We start from the raw sequence: 17224 nt of genomic DNA on the forward strand, positions 1-17224 counted from the left end.
CCATAGGGTTAAATGGGAAGGAGAGAAAACAATCAAGTGAAATAAATGCTTTCTACCAGGAGGTTGAGCGGTAGCCCCGATAAAGTGTCACATCCATAGCCTTGATCTGAGCTAATTTCAGACCCTGAACTCAGCTGGAGTGGAGGGCAGCACCCCAGGAAAAGGACACTGCAACTCGAGGACTCAAATAAATGATGATGATTTCCCAAGTTCTCCCCCTAGGAAACCTCTGGAGCCATTTACTGGATACCCATATACTAGGGAAATACAAACACTCAAATATTTCAAGGACCCTTGGAATCCGGATCCAAGTTGCCCAAGGTACTCAGATCATGGAAAGTCATCATAAAATAGCTGTTAAAATAGGAAGTTAGGGCCTCCAGGTTATAAATATAGTCTTGGCCCACATGAACTTATTGCAATATAGTATTTGTTTCAAATTAAAAGGTAAGGTTTGTTTGAAGACAGATACCTTGTTTATTTTTCTGTCCATCCCCTTGGGAGTATGTTCAGGCATAGGATGTGCTAAATAAGCTTCTTTTATAAAAACAATAGGATGATGCATGCATGATTATTTTCAATTGACAAAATCTCATGAACTTCCCAGAGATCAGTGGTAATAAGTTGTTTGAATTCTCGACACCAGGTTAGGTCTCTGAGGTGGTTTAAAGGCTACGAGGCCAGGTGCAGTGGCTCATGCCTATAATCTCAGCAACTTGGGAGGCTGAAGCAGGCAGATCGCTTGAGGTCAGGAGTTTGAGACCAGCCTGGCCAACATGGTGAAACCCTGTCTCTACTAAAAATACAAAAATTAACCAAGTGTGGTGGCACATGCCTATAATCCCAGCTATATAGGAGGCTGAGGCAGGAGAATCATTTGAACCTGGGAGGCAGAGGTTGCTGTAAGCTGAGATTGTGCCGTTGCACTCCAGCCTGGGCAACAGAGCCTGGGTGACAGAGCGAGACTCTGTCTCAAAAAATAAAATAAAATAAAATAAAATAAAATAAAATAAAATAAAATAAGCTATGAGAAGAAAAGAAATTTTCCTGGTACCATGTCGTTCTCTAGACCTCATATATTACAGTCTCTGTGAAACTGGGCCAAAGATGGAATTTTGTTTTCTGTGCTTTATGCAGTGACTCAGACAAATCTATGACCTCACACAAATCTGTAACTTCATGTATCACAGTCTCTATAAAAACTGTATCAAATAAAGAATTTTTCTCTGTGTTTATAGAGTGATTCATCCAGATCTGTAAAGAAATGAAGACAATTTTAGAGCTTTGAATATCCGGTATTTCATATCAGGTTAAATCTGATACTTTCGAAACTGGATAGATCTATTTCAGTTAGCTTTGATGCTTGTAATAAGAATCTCATTCAATGTTATCTAAGGACTATAGTTCAAGAAGACTAAGACACTATTCAGTCGGGGCACAATAAGACCACCTTATAAGCACCACTCATCCTTCCTTTTCTGAGCATGCTTTTGACATGTTTCAATGATTCAGAGACATTCTAGTGAATCCCATTTTGACAGCAAAGTGGGATCAAGAGACCCCAAGGCCATCCTCAGGATCAATGACTCTTTAGAAGACATGGAACTCAGAGATACGTCCCATCAGTACCTAATTTATTGAGAGTTTTTAGCATGAAGCACTCTGGAATTTTGTCAAAGGCCTTTTCTGCATCTATTGAGATAATCAGGTGGTTTTTGTCTTCGGTTCTGTTTATGCTGGATTACATTTATTGATTTGCGTATATTGAACCAGCCTTGGATCACAGGTATGAAGCCCACTTGATCATGGTGGATAAGCTTCATGATGTGCTGCTGGATTCACTTTGCCAGTATTTTATAGAGGATATTTGCATCAATGTTCATCAGGGATATTGGTCTAAAATTCTCTTTTTTTGTGGTGTCTCTGCCAGGCTTTGGTATCAGGATGATGCTGGCCTCATAAAATGAGTTAGGGAGGATTCTCTCTTTTTCTATTGATTGGAACCCACAGCCAATATCATACTGATTGGGCAAAAACTGGAAAAATTCCCTTTGAAATCTGACACAAGACAGGGATGCCCTCTCTCACCACTCCTATTCAACATAGTGTTGGAAGTTCTGGCCAGGGCAATCAGGCAAGAGAAAGAAATAAACAGTATTAAATTAGGAAAAGAGGAAGACAAATTGTCTCTGTTTGCAGATAACATGATTGTATACTTAGAAAACCCAAACGTCTCAGCCCAAAGTCTCCTTAAGCTGATAAACAACTTCAGCAAAGTCTCAGGATACAAAAATCAATGTGCAAAAATCACAAGCATTCTTATACACCAATAAGAGACAAACAGAGAGCTAAATCATGAGTGAACTCCCCTTCACAATTGCTTCAAAGAGAATAAAATACCTAGGAATCCAACTTACAAGGGATGTGAAGAACCTCTTCAAGGGGAACTATAACCACTGCTCAAGGAAATAAAAGAGGACACAAACAAATGGAAGAACATTCCATGCTCATGCATAGGAAGAATCAATATTGTGAAAATGGCCATACTGCCCAAGGTAGTTTACAGATTCAGTGCCATCCCATCAAGCTACCAATGACTTTCTTCACAGACTTAGAAAAAACTGCTTTAAAGTTCATATGGAACCAAAAAAGAGCCCACATTGCCAAGACAATCATAAGCCAAAAGAACAAAGCTGGAGGCATCACGCTACCTGACTTCAAACTATGCTACAAGGCTACAGTAACCAAAACAACATGGTACTGGTGCCAAAACAGAGATATAGACCAATGGAACAGAACAGAGCCCTCAGAAATAATACCACACATCTACAACCATCTGATCTTTGACAAACCTGACAAAAACCAGAAATGGGGAAAGGATTTCTTATTTAATAAATGGTGCTGGGAAAATTGGCTAGCCATATATAGAAAGCTGAAATTGGATCCCTTCCTTATACCTTATAAAAAAATTAATTCAAGATGGATTAAAGACTTAAATGTTAGACCTAAAACCATAGAAACCGTAGAAGAAAACCTAGGCAATACCATTCAGGACATAGGCATGGGCAAGGACTTCATGTCTAAAACACCAAAAGCAATGGCAACAAAAGCCAAATTTACAAATGGGATCTAATTAAACTAAAGAGCTTCTGCACAGCAAAAGAAACTACCATCAGAGTGAACAGGCAACCTACAGAATGGAAGAAAAATTTTGCAATCTACTTACCTGACAAATGGCTAATATCCAGAATCTACAAAGAACTCAAACAAACTTACAAGAAAAAAACAAACAACCCCATCAAGAAGTGGGTGAAGGATAGGAATAAACACTTCTCAAAAGAAGACATTTATGCAGCCAACAGACACATGAAAAAAATGCTCATCATCACTAGGCCATCAGAGAAATGCAAATCAAAACCACAATGAGATACCATCTCACACCAGTTAGAATGGCGATCATTAAAAAGTCAGGAAACAACAGGTGCCGGAGAGGATGTGGAGAAATAGGAACACTTTTACACTGCTGGTGGGACTGTAAACTAGTTCAACCATTGTGGAAGACCGTAGTGTGGCGATTCATCAAGAATCTAGAACTAGAAATACCATGTGCCAGCAATCCCATTACTGGGTATATACCCAAAGGATTATAAATCATGCTGCTATAAAGACACATGCACACATATGTTTATTGCAGCACTATTCACAATAGAAAAGATTTGGAACCAACCCAAATGCTCATCAATAATAGACTGTATTAAAAAATGTGACACATATATATCCTGGAATACTATGCAGCCATAAAAAGGATGAGTTGTTGTCCTTTGCAGGGACATGGATGAAGCTGGAAACCATGATTCTCAGCAAACTATCACAAGAACAGAAAACCAAACACTGCATGTTCTCAGTTATAGGTGGGAATTGAACAATGATTACACCTGGACACAGGAAGGGGAACATCACACACCGGGGCCTGTCTGGGGACGGGGAAGGGGGAGGGATAGCATTAGGAGATATACCTAATGTAAATGATGAGTTAATGGGTGCAGCACACCAACATGGCACATGTATACATATGTAACAAACCTGCATGTTGTGCACATGTACCCTAGAACTGAAAGTATAATTTAAAAATATTAAAAAATGAAGACATGGAACTCAGAAAAATGTTATGCTCACAGTTACAGCTCATTACATTGAACAGCTACAAATTGAAACCAACAAAAACAAAAGGGACATGGACCAGAGTCTGACACCAAGCATAAGCTTGCATTTGTGTTCTCCCTTGAGAGTTGCACAGACATTATCTAATTCTCCCACAAATAATGTGTGACACATGTCAACCAGGGATGGTCACACAAATTTAGTGTTTTTATTAGAGGGCAGTCATGTAGGAATGGAGTGCTCATGTGGCTGATCTTATTTGCTCAGACTCCTGCCTCTTCAGAGGTCAAACTGGTATGGTATATCTATCCTAAGACCGCCACCATAAATCACATTTTTAGCATAAAGTACCTGGTATGGCCCAAACCCTCAACATGTCCAAACATTTATTATAAGGCTGGTTGTTCTAAGGGCCTACCCTTTACGTCCCAGGAACCAGTTGAGGGCCAGACCTTTCTTACAGAATTAACCTTTTATTAGATAGTGTTAAAGAATGAAGAAGGTGATAACATGAGAAATACAAAATAAAGATTTGTATTGTCTTACTGGAAGAATATGTCTATTTTTTTCTTGACTTTTTAAAGTATAAATATTCTTTCTCTGAAAGATGTAACTAGGCTCTAGCAAAATATGCTGTAAGTATATGTTTTTGAAAGTAGTTTATTTTATTTCATTGTTATTCTGTACTTAGCAACTTCCAATCTGATTACAGTTGACCCTTGAACAACGTGGGTTTGAACTTTGAGTTCACTTAACATGGATTTTTTCCAACTAAAATACACAGTATGAAAATACACTGTTTGAGGAATGTGAAACCCACATATATGGAGGGCTATCTTCTCGTATACACGAATTCTGCAGGGCCACTGCTGGACTTGGGTATGCAAGGATTTTGCATGGATTATCCACAGTGGTCCCAGAACCAATTCTCTATGTATACTGGGGGATGACTGTAGTTATTTTTCTTGATATAGAACAGAAAAACTATTTACTAAGGAATATATGTATATGAGACTTAAGAAGTTATAACACTGATTGTAACCTGGATGTGGTACAAATTTCATGGTACTAATTGGCCTAAAATCACTTAATCCAATATTGGGCCTAAATTTCCTTAACATGTTCAAACTCTAGCTGCTGGAGTTTCTCAAGGAATCACAACCCATGAAAATAAATTATCAATCACCTTTCAACAATCAGAAATCACCACTGAAACAGGCTTTGATCAATCTTAAAAACTGACATCAAATTTTTAGGTTGATTCCCACCTCCTATTGAATTTTCTACCACCAAGGCCATGCTCTGTCACCTAGAATCAGTTTTAAGACATCCTTTAGATACTCATCTCTGGTAGTGGGGCTTTGAACTATCTTCAGTTACAGCACAAACTCCCATACAATTTAAACTAAGCTAAAAAGAAATTCCAAACTCAGTGGAGTTCTCTCCTCCACTCTAAGTGAGGATCGTGCCTTGGTTAGTTTTGTTAGTTCAACCACATAGATAGACCTTATCTAAGGAAAGATAAGCACTCTATCTCACAATTTCCAAATATCACTTAGAAACAAGTTTTATGAACTTCTCTTTGGCCTTGTATCCTCTTCTCTCCAATCTTGATTTTGAGTTATAGGAAAGAGGAACAGCCTTAGTTGCCACTCCTGTAAAATCAATAATTCATGGTGGTTCAGGTCCTAGAAGGATGCCACAGCTTCTCCTGAGCCTGGTGAGTGATGGTGCTCATGGTGTTGTGACAAAGTGTCCACTCGAAAGCACTATCAGTGCAAAAATCCACAAGTCGTTCCTGCAATCAATCTAGAAAGTATATGGCAGCAAGAGATTTAGGCATCTACTCTTCATTCATTCATTTGTTCACTTGCTATTTCAGCTAGGCTATATGCAGTTAGATAATAGGACCAAAAAAAAAAAAAACCATATTTTTGAAGACAGTCTTAAGTTCCAACTTCAGATGTGGATAAGTATTTCTTTAGCAAATTTTTATCAGTTATGGGCTGTACTGAGGATAAAAATGCTATGAATTAAACCCAACAAGTGTTTATTGTTCATCCACTAAATGCCAGGCACTGCATTTTATTTATGTGTGATTCAATATACCAGTCTCTGCCCTCATAAAGATGACTTTCTGGTGAGGGAAATAAACAAGTAAAAATATAAATGCAACCAGGGTGATAATGTTTGCCAGAAATGATATGAAAAGCTACAATGTAAAAGAAAATGTGGTAATTCCAATAAAGGGGAACAAGTACTCTGTGAGTTCAGAACAGGAAGAGACTATGACCATAAAAAACAGCCCTAGGCTTAAAATAACTGGTGTTTTAAAAAGTTATACAAGGTGTACTTGTAGAGGTAAAGGGACCATTCAAGTGGAAAGACCAGCATCAGCCAAGTCAGATATGTTAGAAAGTGTAGGTCTTACTAAAGGTACTGTAGAATTATTCCATTTGACTGAAGCACTGAATAGGTGTGTTGAAATGAAAGATGAGACTGGAAATGAGATTAGGGCTTGACAAGAAGGGACTTGAAGATCAGGAAACTAGAATTAGACATCTTCAAACCATACCAGAAATCTAGATTTGGCTTATAGTTTTACTGCCATCAAGAGTTTTGGTATAATTTGGTGTTTTTTGATCAAATTCTTAATAGATTCTATCTGGAAGATTGGAAATAATTTTTATTTTGAGGAAAAATCATATCCATCATATCCCCAGATCCCTTTGTATTATTCCTAATCAATTTAAGAAAAATGCAAATCAAAACCACAATGAGATACCATCTCACACCAGTTAGAATGGCAATCATTAAAAAATCAGGAAACAACAGGTGTTGGAGAGGATGTGGAGAAATAGGAACACTTTTACACTGTTGGTGGGACTGTAAACTAGTTCAACCATATGGAAAACAGTATGGCAATTCCTCAAGGATCTAGAACTGGATGTACCATATGACCCAGCCATCCCACTACTGGGTATATACCCAAAGGATTATAAATTATTCTACTACAAAGACACATGCACACGTATGTTTATTGCGGCACTATTCACAATAGCAAAGATTTGGAATCAACCCAAATGTCCATCTGTGACAGACTGGATTAAGAAAATGTGGCACATATACACCATGGAATACTATGCAGCCATAAAAAAGGATGAGTTTGCGTCCTTTGTAGGGACATGGATGCAGCTGGAAACCATCATTCTTAGCAAACTATCACAAGAAGAGAAAACCAAACACCGCATGTTCTCACTCATAGGTGGGAACTGAACAATGAGGAAACTTGGACTCGGGAAGGGGAACATCACACATTGGGGCCTATCATGGGGAGGGGGGAGCGGGGAGGGGGGGAGGAATTGCACTGGGGAGTTATACATGATATAAATGATGACCTGATGGGTGCTGACGAGTTGATGGGTGCAGCACACCAACATGGCACAAGTATACATATGTAACAAACCTGCACGTTGTGCACATGTACCCTAGAACTTAAAGTATAATAAAAAAAAATTTTTAACATGAAAAAAAGAAAAGTAGGACTTATTTCAACAAAATCAATTTATTTTAACATTGGGAAATCATATGGGTGTTTTCTGAGATTATTATTGAAAATTCAAACTGGGAAATCCATTTTTTAAAAGTATAGGAAGCCAAAGATCTATTTATGAACTACTTTCAATTTATATTTAGAAAGATGTACAATGAAGAGAAATGATTCATTGCAAATAATACTGTAAAATTATCCCATGTATATTTTTTTCAGTGAGTCAATTTTATAATATCAGACAAACAAAAGCTGAAGGATTTCATCAATAACAGACCTGTCTTACAAGAAATGCTAAAGGGACTCCTTCAATCTGAAAGAAAAGGACATTAATGAGCAATTTAAAAAAATCATCTGAAGGTACAAAACTCACTGGTGGTAGCAAGTACACAGGGGAAAAAAAGAATATTATAGCACCATAATTGTGGTGTGTAAACTCCTCATATCTCAAGTAGAAAGACTAAAAGATAAACCTATCTAAAATAATAACTATAACAACTTTTTAAGCCATACACTGTATAATAATAAATAGAAACAACAAAAATTTGAAAAGTATGGAGATGAAATTAAAGTGTAGATTTTTTATTCGTTTTTTCTTTGCTTGTTTATTATTTGTTTGTTTATGCAGTCAGGGTTGTCATCAGTTTGCAATAATAGGTTATAAAACATTATTTGCAAACCTCATTGTAACCTCAAATCAAAAAACGTAAAACAGATACACAAAGAATAAAAAGCAAGAAATTAAAACATACCACCAGAAAAAATCACCTTCGCTAAAAGGAAGACAGGAAAGAAAAGAAGACCACGAAACTACTAGAAAACACATAAAATAGCAAGATTAAGTCCTTACTTATCAATGATTACATTGAATGTGAATGGACGAAACTCTCCAATCAAAAGTCATAGAGTGATCCCCCACTGATCAGGTCTCCAAGCACATTCCCCAGGCCCCTATCCAGGTCTTCATCTCTCCTATTCCTGCCACTGCCACCTCCACCCTTCAAGAACGAGTTAACTAGGAACATGTCTCCTCACATCCAGAGGTCTGGCAGTCAGTTCTTCAGCAGAGGCAGAAGAGGTGGCAGAGTGGTCATGTGCTTCCTAGGTGGAGTCATTAGCTCCATCATGGAGATGGCTACACAGCACAGCCTAGAGCCCCTGCCTCCACACACACATTGCTCCAACACTGAGGCCAACAAGAGTGAGGAGGTCCATCATTTCTGGAGAGTCTTTGCCCAGTTGGCTGGAGATGACATCAAGGTCAGTGGCACAGAACTGATGAATGTTCTCAACAAGGTTGTTATCAGTAGGACTGAACTGAAAACTCGTGGTTTTGGCATTGATACATGTCAAAGCATGGTGGCCATGATGGATAGTGACATTACAGGCAAGCTGGACTTTGAGGAATTCAAGTACCTGTGGAACAACATCAAAAGGTGACAGACAATATATAAGCAGTTTGATGTTGACTGATCTGGAACCATTTGCAGCAGTGAACTTGCAGGGGCCTTTGGGGCAGCAGGGTTCCACCTGAATGAACAACTACAGCATAATATTCTGACACTACTTGGATGAAGGAGGGAACATGGATTTTGACAACTTTATCAGCTGCTTGATCAAGTTAGATGCTTTGTTCCATGCCTTGAAATCTCTTTACAAAGATGAAACTAGACCCCCTCCAAGTGAATATCCAAGAGTGGCTGCAGCTGACAATGTATTTCTAAATGGGAAACCCAGGCCTGCCCCTTCACTGCCTTGCTATAGGAGTCACCTTGAAGCCTCAGCCTCTCCCAGTGCTGATCCTGTTTGCAGTCACATCTTCATGGGTCCTGCTGACCCATGGGCCTTTTGTTCTTCAAGCCCTTGGCACCCAGCTTCTCAGTCAACATCCAGGGTCAAATGTGCCCCAACATGCCATGCCCTGAGTTGGCCCAACTCTAAAACATGCTAACACGCTCTTCCAACAGTCACCCCACCCCACCATACCCATCTCACTCTCACGCCATAACCTCACTCTTGTATCTGTGCCAACCTCAACACTTGCATTGCTCGCATGCCCCAAGGGCCCTTTCTCAGTTCTGGGAGGATGACTCCACTCCCTACACACCCTGGTCCACCCATTCACAGTTACCACCCAAGCAGTCAAACATCAGGCTATTCCAGTCCCACATGTTCCAGTGTTTTCATCTGTATTCTGCTCCTAGCCTGCCAGGCCCAGGAGGAAGAAAAAATGTATGAAAAAAAGAAAGAGAGAGAGAGAGAGGAAGGAAGGAACGAAGGAAGGAAGGAAGGAAGGAAGGAAGGAAGGAAGGAAGGAAGGAAGGAAGGAAGGAAGGAAGGAAGGAAGGAAGAAAGGCTTATTTCACTTAACATAATGACCATGAATTCAACCCAAGTTGTTGCAAATGACAGAATCTCATTCTTTTTGATGGCTGAATACTATTCCATTGTGTATATGTAAGCATTTTCCTTATCCATTCATCTGTTGATTAACACTTAGGCTGTTTCCAAATCTTGACTATTGTGAAGAGTGCTGCAACAAATGTGGAAGTGCAGATACCCCTTTGATATGCATATTTCCTTTTGGGGTGGTATATGCTCAGCAGTAGAATTCCTGGATCATATGGTAGCTCTGTTTATAGTTTTTTAAGGAAACTTGTGATTTGAGCTCCTTATATATTCTGGTTATTAATCCCTTGTCAGATGGATAGTTTGCAAATATTTTCTCTTATTCTGTGGGTTGTCTCTTCACTTTGTTAATTTTTTTCCTTTTTTAACTTAATGTGATTTGACTTGTCCATTTTTGCTTTGGTCACTCAGGAAATCTTTTTCCATTCCAATGTAAAGAGTTTTCCTAATGTTTTCTTGTAGCAGTTTCATAGTTTGAGGTCTTAGATTGAAAACTTTAATCCATTTTGATGTGATTTTTGTATATGGTGACAGATAGGGATCTATTTTCATTCTTCTGCATATGAATATGCAGTTTTCCCAGCACCACTTATAGAAGAGATTTTTCTTTCCCTCATGTATGTTCTCAGCACCTTTGTCAGAAAAGAGTGCTCTGTAGGTGTATGGATTTGTTTCTGGGTTCCCTAATCTGTTCCATTATCTACATGTACGTTCTTATGGCAGTAACATGCTGTTTGGGTTACATAGCTTTGTAGTATAATTTGAAGTCAGGTAATGATTCTTCCAGTTTTGTTCTTTTTGCTCAGGACAGCTTAGGCTATTCTGGGTCTTCAGTGGTTCCATATAAACTGTAGGATTTATATGGAACCTAAATAATTTTCTCTATTTCTGTGAAGAATGTCATTGATATTTTGATAGGGAATTCACTGAATCTGTAGATTTTTTGGGTAGTATGGACATTTTTAAAATGTTCATTCTTCAAATTCATGCACATGGAATAACCTTTCCATTTCTGTGTATGCTTCAATTTCTTTCCTCAGTGTTTTATAGCTTTCATTGTAGAGCATAACCAGTTGAAGACGGAGGAAGGAACACATTTAAAAATCTCTGGAAATTATTCTAAGGGTAAACATCAAACTATGAATACTGATTCACTGTGTTGGATACTTATTCACTGTTAGAATTAATAAGTAAATCAATATTGAATTCCTTACATACAGCCAGGATGCAAAATACATCCTCTAAATCCTATTCCATCTTCCATTAATTGTCTAGTGAAAATATTTAATAAGAATCCAAAAAGAAAGTTTTCCACAATAAATTAAATGAAATATTTGGGTTGGGAGTGTAGATGAGTGTTGATGAGGCAGGAAATTAAAGAAAAATACAATTAAAAAGAAAAAGAAGCCCTTGCGGAGGGGGCGGAGCAAGATGGCTGAATAGGAACAGCTCCAGTCTGCAACTCCCAGCGCGAGCGACACAGAAGACCGGTGATTTCTGCATTTTCAACTGAGGTACTGGGGTCATCTCACTAGGGAGTGCCGGGCAATCGGTGCTGGTCAGCTGCTGCAGCCTGACCAGCGAGAGCTGAAGCAGGGTGAGGCATCACCTCACCTGGGAAGCGCAAGGGGGAAGAGAATCCCTTTTCCTAGCCAGGGGAACTGAGACACACAACACCTGGAAAATCGGGTAACTCCCAACCCAATACCACGCTTTAAGCAAACGGGCACACCAGAAGAATATATCCCTCACCCGGCCAGGAGGGTCCCACGCCCACGGAGCCTCCCTCATTGCTAACACAGCAGTCTGCAGCGATCTAACCGAAAGGCAGCAGCAAGGCTGGGGGAGGGGCGCCCGCCATTGCTGAGGCTTAAGTAGGTAAACAAAGCCGCTGGGAAGCTCGAACTGGGTGGAGCTCACAGCAGCTCAAGGAAACCTGCCTGTCTCTATAGACTCCACCTCTGGGGGCAGGGCACAGCTAAAAAAACAACAGGGGAAGCAGCAGAGGCCTGAGCAGACGCGAACGACTCTGTCTGACAGCTTTGAAGAGAGCAGTGGATCTCCCAACACGGAGGTTGAGATCTGAGAACGGACAGACTGCCTGCTCAAGTGGGTCACTGACCCCTGAGTAGCCTAACTGGGAGACATCCCCCACTAGGGGCAGTCTGACACCCCACACCTCACAGGGTGGAGTACACCCCTGAGAGGAAGCTTCCAAAGCAAGAATCAGACACGTACACTCGCTGTTCAGCAATATTCTATCTTCTGCAACCTCTGCTGCTGATACCCAGGCAAACAGGGTCTGGAGTGGACCTCAAGCAATCTCCAACAGACCTATAGCTGAGGGTCCTGACTGTCAGAAGGAAAACTATCAAACAGGAAGGACACCTATACCAAAACCCCATCAGTACGTCACCATCATCAAAGACCAGAGACAGATAAAACCACAAAGATGGGGAAAAGCAGGGCAGAAAAGCTGGAAATTCAAAAAATAAGAGCTCATCTCCCCCTGCAAAGGAGCGCAGCACATCGCCAGCAACGGATCGAAGCTGGTCAGAGAATGACTTTGACGAGATGAGAGAAGAAGGCTTCAGTCCATCAAACTTCTCAGAGCTAAAGGAGGAATTACGTACCCAGCGCAAAGAAACTAAAAATCTTGAAAAAAGAGTGGAAGAATTGACAGCTAGGCTAATTAATGCAGAGAAGGTCATAAATGAAATGACAGAGATGAAAACCATGACACAAGAAATACGTGACAAATGCACAAGCTTCAGTAACCGACTCGATCAACTGGAAGAAAGAGTATCAGCGATTGAGGATCAAATGAATGAAATGAAGCAAGAAGAGAAACCAAAAGAAAAAAGAAGAAAAAGAAATGAACAAAGCCTGCAAGAAGTATGGGATTATGTAAAAAGACCAAATCTACATCTGATTGGGGTGCCTGAAAGTGAGGGGGAAAATGGAACCAAGTTGGAAAACACTCTTCAGGATATCATGCAGGAGAACTTCCCCAACCTAGTAGGGCAGGCCAACATTCAAATTCAGGAAATACAGAGAACGCCACAAAGATACTCCTCGAGAAGAGCAACTCCAAGACACATAATTGCCAGATTCACCAAAGTTGAAATGAAGGAAAAAATCTTAAGGGCAGCCAGAGAGAAAGGTCGGGTTACCCACAAAGGGAAGCCCATCAGACTAACAGCAGATCTCTCGGCAGAAACTCTACAAGCCAGAAGAGAGTGGGGGACAATATTCAACGTTCTTAAAGAAAAGAATTTTCAACCCAGAATTTCATATCCAGCCAAACTAAGTTTCATCAGTGAAGGAGAAATAAAATCCTTTACAGATAAGCAAATGCTTAGAGATTTTGTCACCACCAGGCCTGCCTTACAAGAGACCCTGAAGGAAGCCCTAAACATGGAAAGGAACAACCGGTACCAGCCATTGCAAAAACACGCCAAAATGTAAAGACCATCAAGGCTAGGAAGAAACTGCATCAACTAACGAGCAAAATAACCAGTTAATATCATAATGGCAGGATCAAGTTCACACATAACAATATTAACCTTAAATGTAAATGGACTAAATGGTCCAATTAAAAGACACAGACTGGCAAACTGGATAAAGAGTCAAGACCCATCAGTCTGCTGTATTCAGGAGACCCATCTCACATGCAGAGACATACACAGGCTCAAAATAAAGGGATGGAGGAAGATCTACCAAGCAAATGGAGAACAAAAAAAAGCAGGACTTGCAATCCTAGTCTCTGATAAAACAGACTTTAAACCATCAAAGATCAAAAGAGACAAAGAAGGCCATTACATAATGGTAAAGGGATCAATTCAACAGGAAGAGCTAACTATCCTAAATATATATGCACCCAATACAGGAGCACCCAGATTCATAAAGCAAGTCCTTAGAGACTTACAAAGAGACTTAGACTCCCATACAATAATAATGGGAGACTTTAACACTCCACTGTCAACATTAGACAGATCAACGAGACAGAAAGTTAACAAGGATATCTAGGAATTGAACTCATCTCTGCACCAAGCGGACCTAATAGACATCTATAGAACTCTCCACCCCAAATCAACAGAATATATATTCTTCTCAGCACCACATCGCACTTATTCCAAAATTGACCACAGAATTGGAAGTAAAGCACTCCTCAGCAAATGTAAAAGAACAGAAATTATAACAAACTGTCTCTCAGACCACAGTGCAATCAAACTAGAACTCAGGACTAAGAAACTCAATCAAAACCGCTCCACTACATGGAAACTGAACAACCTGCTCCTGAATGACTACTGGGTACATAACGAAATGAAAGCAGAAATAAAGATGTTCTTTGAAACCAAGGAGAACAAAGATACAATATACCAGAATCTCTGGGACACATTTAAAGCAGTGTGTAGAGGGAAATTTATAGCACTAAATGCCCACAAGAGAAAGCAGGAAAGATCTAAAATTGACACTCTAACATCACAATTAAAAGAACTAGAGAAGCAACAGCAAACACATTCAAAAGCTAGCAGAAGGCAAGAAATAACTAAGATCAGAGCAGAACTGAAGGAGATAGAGACACAAAAAACCCTCCAAAAAATCAATGAATCCAGAAGTTGGTTTTTTTAAAAGATCAACAAAATTGACAGACCGCTAGCAAGACTAATAAAGAAGAAAAGAGAGAGGAATCAAATAGACGCAATAAAAAATGATAAAGGGGATATCACCACTGACCCCACAGAAATACAAACTACCATCAGAGAATACTATAAACACCTCTACGCAAATAAACTAGAAAATATAGAAGAAGTGGATAATTTCCTGGACACTTACACTCTCCCAAGACTAAACCAGGAAGAAGTTGAATCCCTGAATAGATCAATAGCAGGCTCTGAAATTGAGGCAATAATTAATAGCCTACCCACCAAAAAAAGTCCAGGACCAGATGGATTCACAGCTGAATTCTACCAGAGGTACAAGGTGGAGCTGGTACCATTCCTTCTGAAACTATTCCAATCAATAGAAAAAGAGGGAATCCTCCCTAACTCATTTTATGAGGCCAACATCATCCTGATACCAAAGCCTGGCAGAGACACAACAAAAAAAGAGAATTTTAGACCAATATCCCTGATGAACATCGATGCAAAAATCCTCAATAAAATACTGGCAAACCGGATCCAGCAGCACATCAAAAAGCGTATCCACCATGATCAAGTGGGCTTCATCCCTGGGATGCAAGGCTGGTTCAACATTCGCAAATCAATAAACGTAATCCAGCATATAAACAGAACCAAAGTCAAGAACCACATGATTATCTCAATAGATGCAGAAAAGGCCTTTGACAAAATTCAACAGCCCTTCATGCTAAAAACGCTCAATAAATTCGGTATTGATGGAACGTACCTCAAAATAATAAGAACTATTTATGACAAACCCACAGCTAATATCATACTGAATGGGCAAAAACTGGAAAAATTCCCTTTGAACACTGGCACAAGACAGGGTTGCCCTCTCTCACCACTCCTATTCAACATAGTGGTGGAAGTTCTGGCTAGGGCAATCAGGCAAGAGAAAGAAATCAAGGGTATTCAGTTAGGAAAAGAAGAAGTCAAATTGTCCCTGTTTGCAGATGACGTGATTGTGTATTTAGAAAACCCCATCGTCTCAGCCCAAAATCTCCTTAAGCTGATAAGCAACTTCAGCAAAGTCTCAGGATACAAAATTAATGTGCAAAAATCACAAGCATTCTTATACACCAGTAACAGACAAGCAGAGAGCCAAATCAGGAATGAACTTCCATTCACAATTGCTTCAAAGAGAATAAAATACCTAGGAATCCAACTTACAAGGGATGTAAAGGACCTCTTCAAGGAGAACTACAAACCACTGCTCAGTGAAATAAAAGAGGACACAAACAAATGGAAGAACATACCATGCTCATGGATAGGAAGAATCAATATCGTGAAAATGGCCATACTGCCCAAGGTTATTTATAGATTCAATGCCATCCCCATCAAGCTACCAATGAGTTTCTTCACAGAATTGGAAAAAACTGCTTTAAAGTCCATAGGAACCAAAAAAGAGCCCGCATTGCCAAGACAATCCTAAGTCAAAAGGACAAAGCTGGAGGCGTCACGCTACCTGACTTCAAACTATACTACAAGGCTACAGTAACCAAAACAGCATGGTACTGGTACCAAAACAGAGCTATAGACCAATGGAACAGAACAGAGTCCTCAGAAATAATACCACACATCTACAGCCATCTGATCTTTGACAAACCTGACAGAAACAAGAAATGAGGAAAGGATTCCCTATTTAATAAATGGTGCTGGGAAAATTGGCTAGCCATAAGTAGAAAGCTGAAACTGGATCCTTTCTTTACTCCTTATAGGAAGATTAATTCAAGATGGATTAGAGACTTAAATGTTAGACCTAATACCATAAAAACCCTAGAAGAAAATCTAGGTAGTACCATTCAGGACATAGGCATGGGCAAGGACTTCATGTCTAAAACACCAAAAGCAAGGGCAGCAAAAGCCAAAATTGACAAATGGGATCTAATTAAACTAAAGAGCTTCTGCACAGCAAAAGAAACTACCATCAGAGTGAACAGGCAACCTACAGAATGGGAGAAAATTTTTGCAATCTACTCATCAGACAAAGGGCTAATATCCAGAATCTACAAAGAACTCAAACAAATATACAAGAAAAAAACAAACAACCCCATCAAAAAGTGGGCAAAGGATATGAACAGACATTTCTCAAAAGAAGACATTCATACAGCCAACAGACACATGAAAAAATGCTCATCATCACTCGCCATCAGAGAAATGCAAATCAAAACCACAATGAGATACCATCTCACACCAGTTAGAACGGCAATCATTAAAAAATCAGGAAACAACAGGTGTTGGAGAGGATGTGGAGAAATAGGAACACTTTTACACTGTTGGTGGGATTGTAAACTAGTTCAACCATATGGAAAACAGTATGGCAATTCCTCAAGGATCTAGAACTAGATGTACCTTATGACCCAGCCATCCCACTACTGGGTATATACCCAAAGGATTATAAATTATTCTACTACAAAGACAC

The 17224-nt window shown here is 39.6% G+C and overlaps 1 pseudogene; it reads left to right on the forward strand.

Moving 5' to 3' along the window:
* Window positions 1-8734: 8734 nt before the first annotated feature.
* On the forward strand, window positions 8735-9435 carry LOC104662654 (annotated as a pseudogene).
* Window positions 9436-17224: the final 7789 nt, after the last annotated feature.

This window comes from Rhinopithecus roxellana, chromosome 12 (genome assembly GCF_007565055.1).
Source record: "Rhinopithecus roxellana isolate Shanxi Qingling chromosome 12, ASM756505v1, whole genome shotgun sequence".
NCBI classification, from domain to species: domain Eukaryota; kingdom Metazoa; phylum Chordata; class Mammalia; order Primates; family Cercopithecidae; genus Rhinopithecus; species Rhinopithecus roxellana.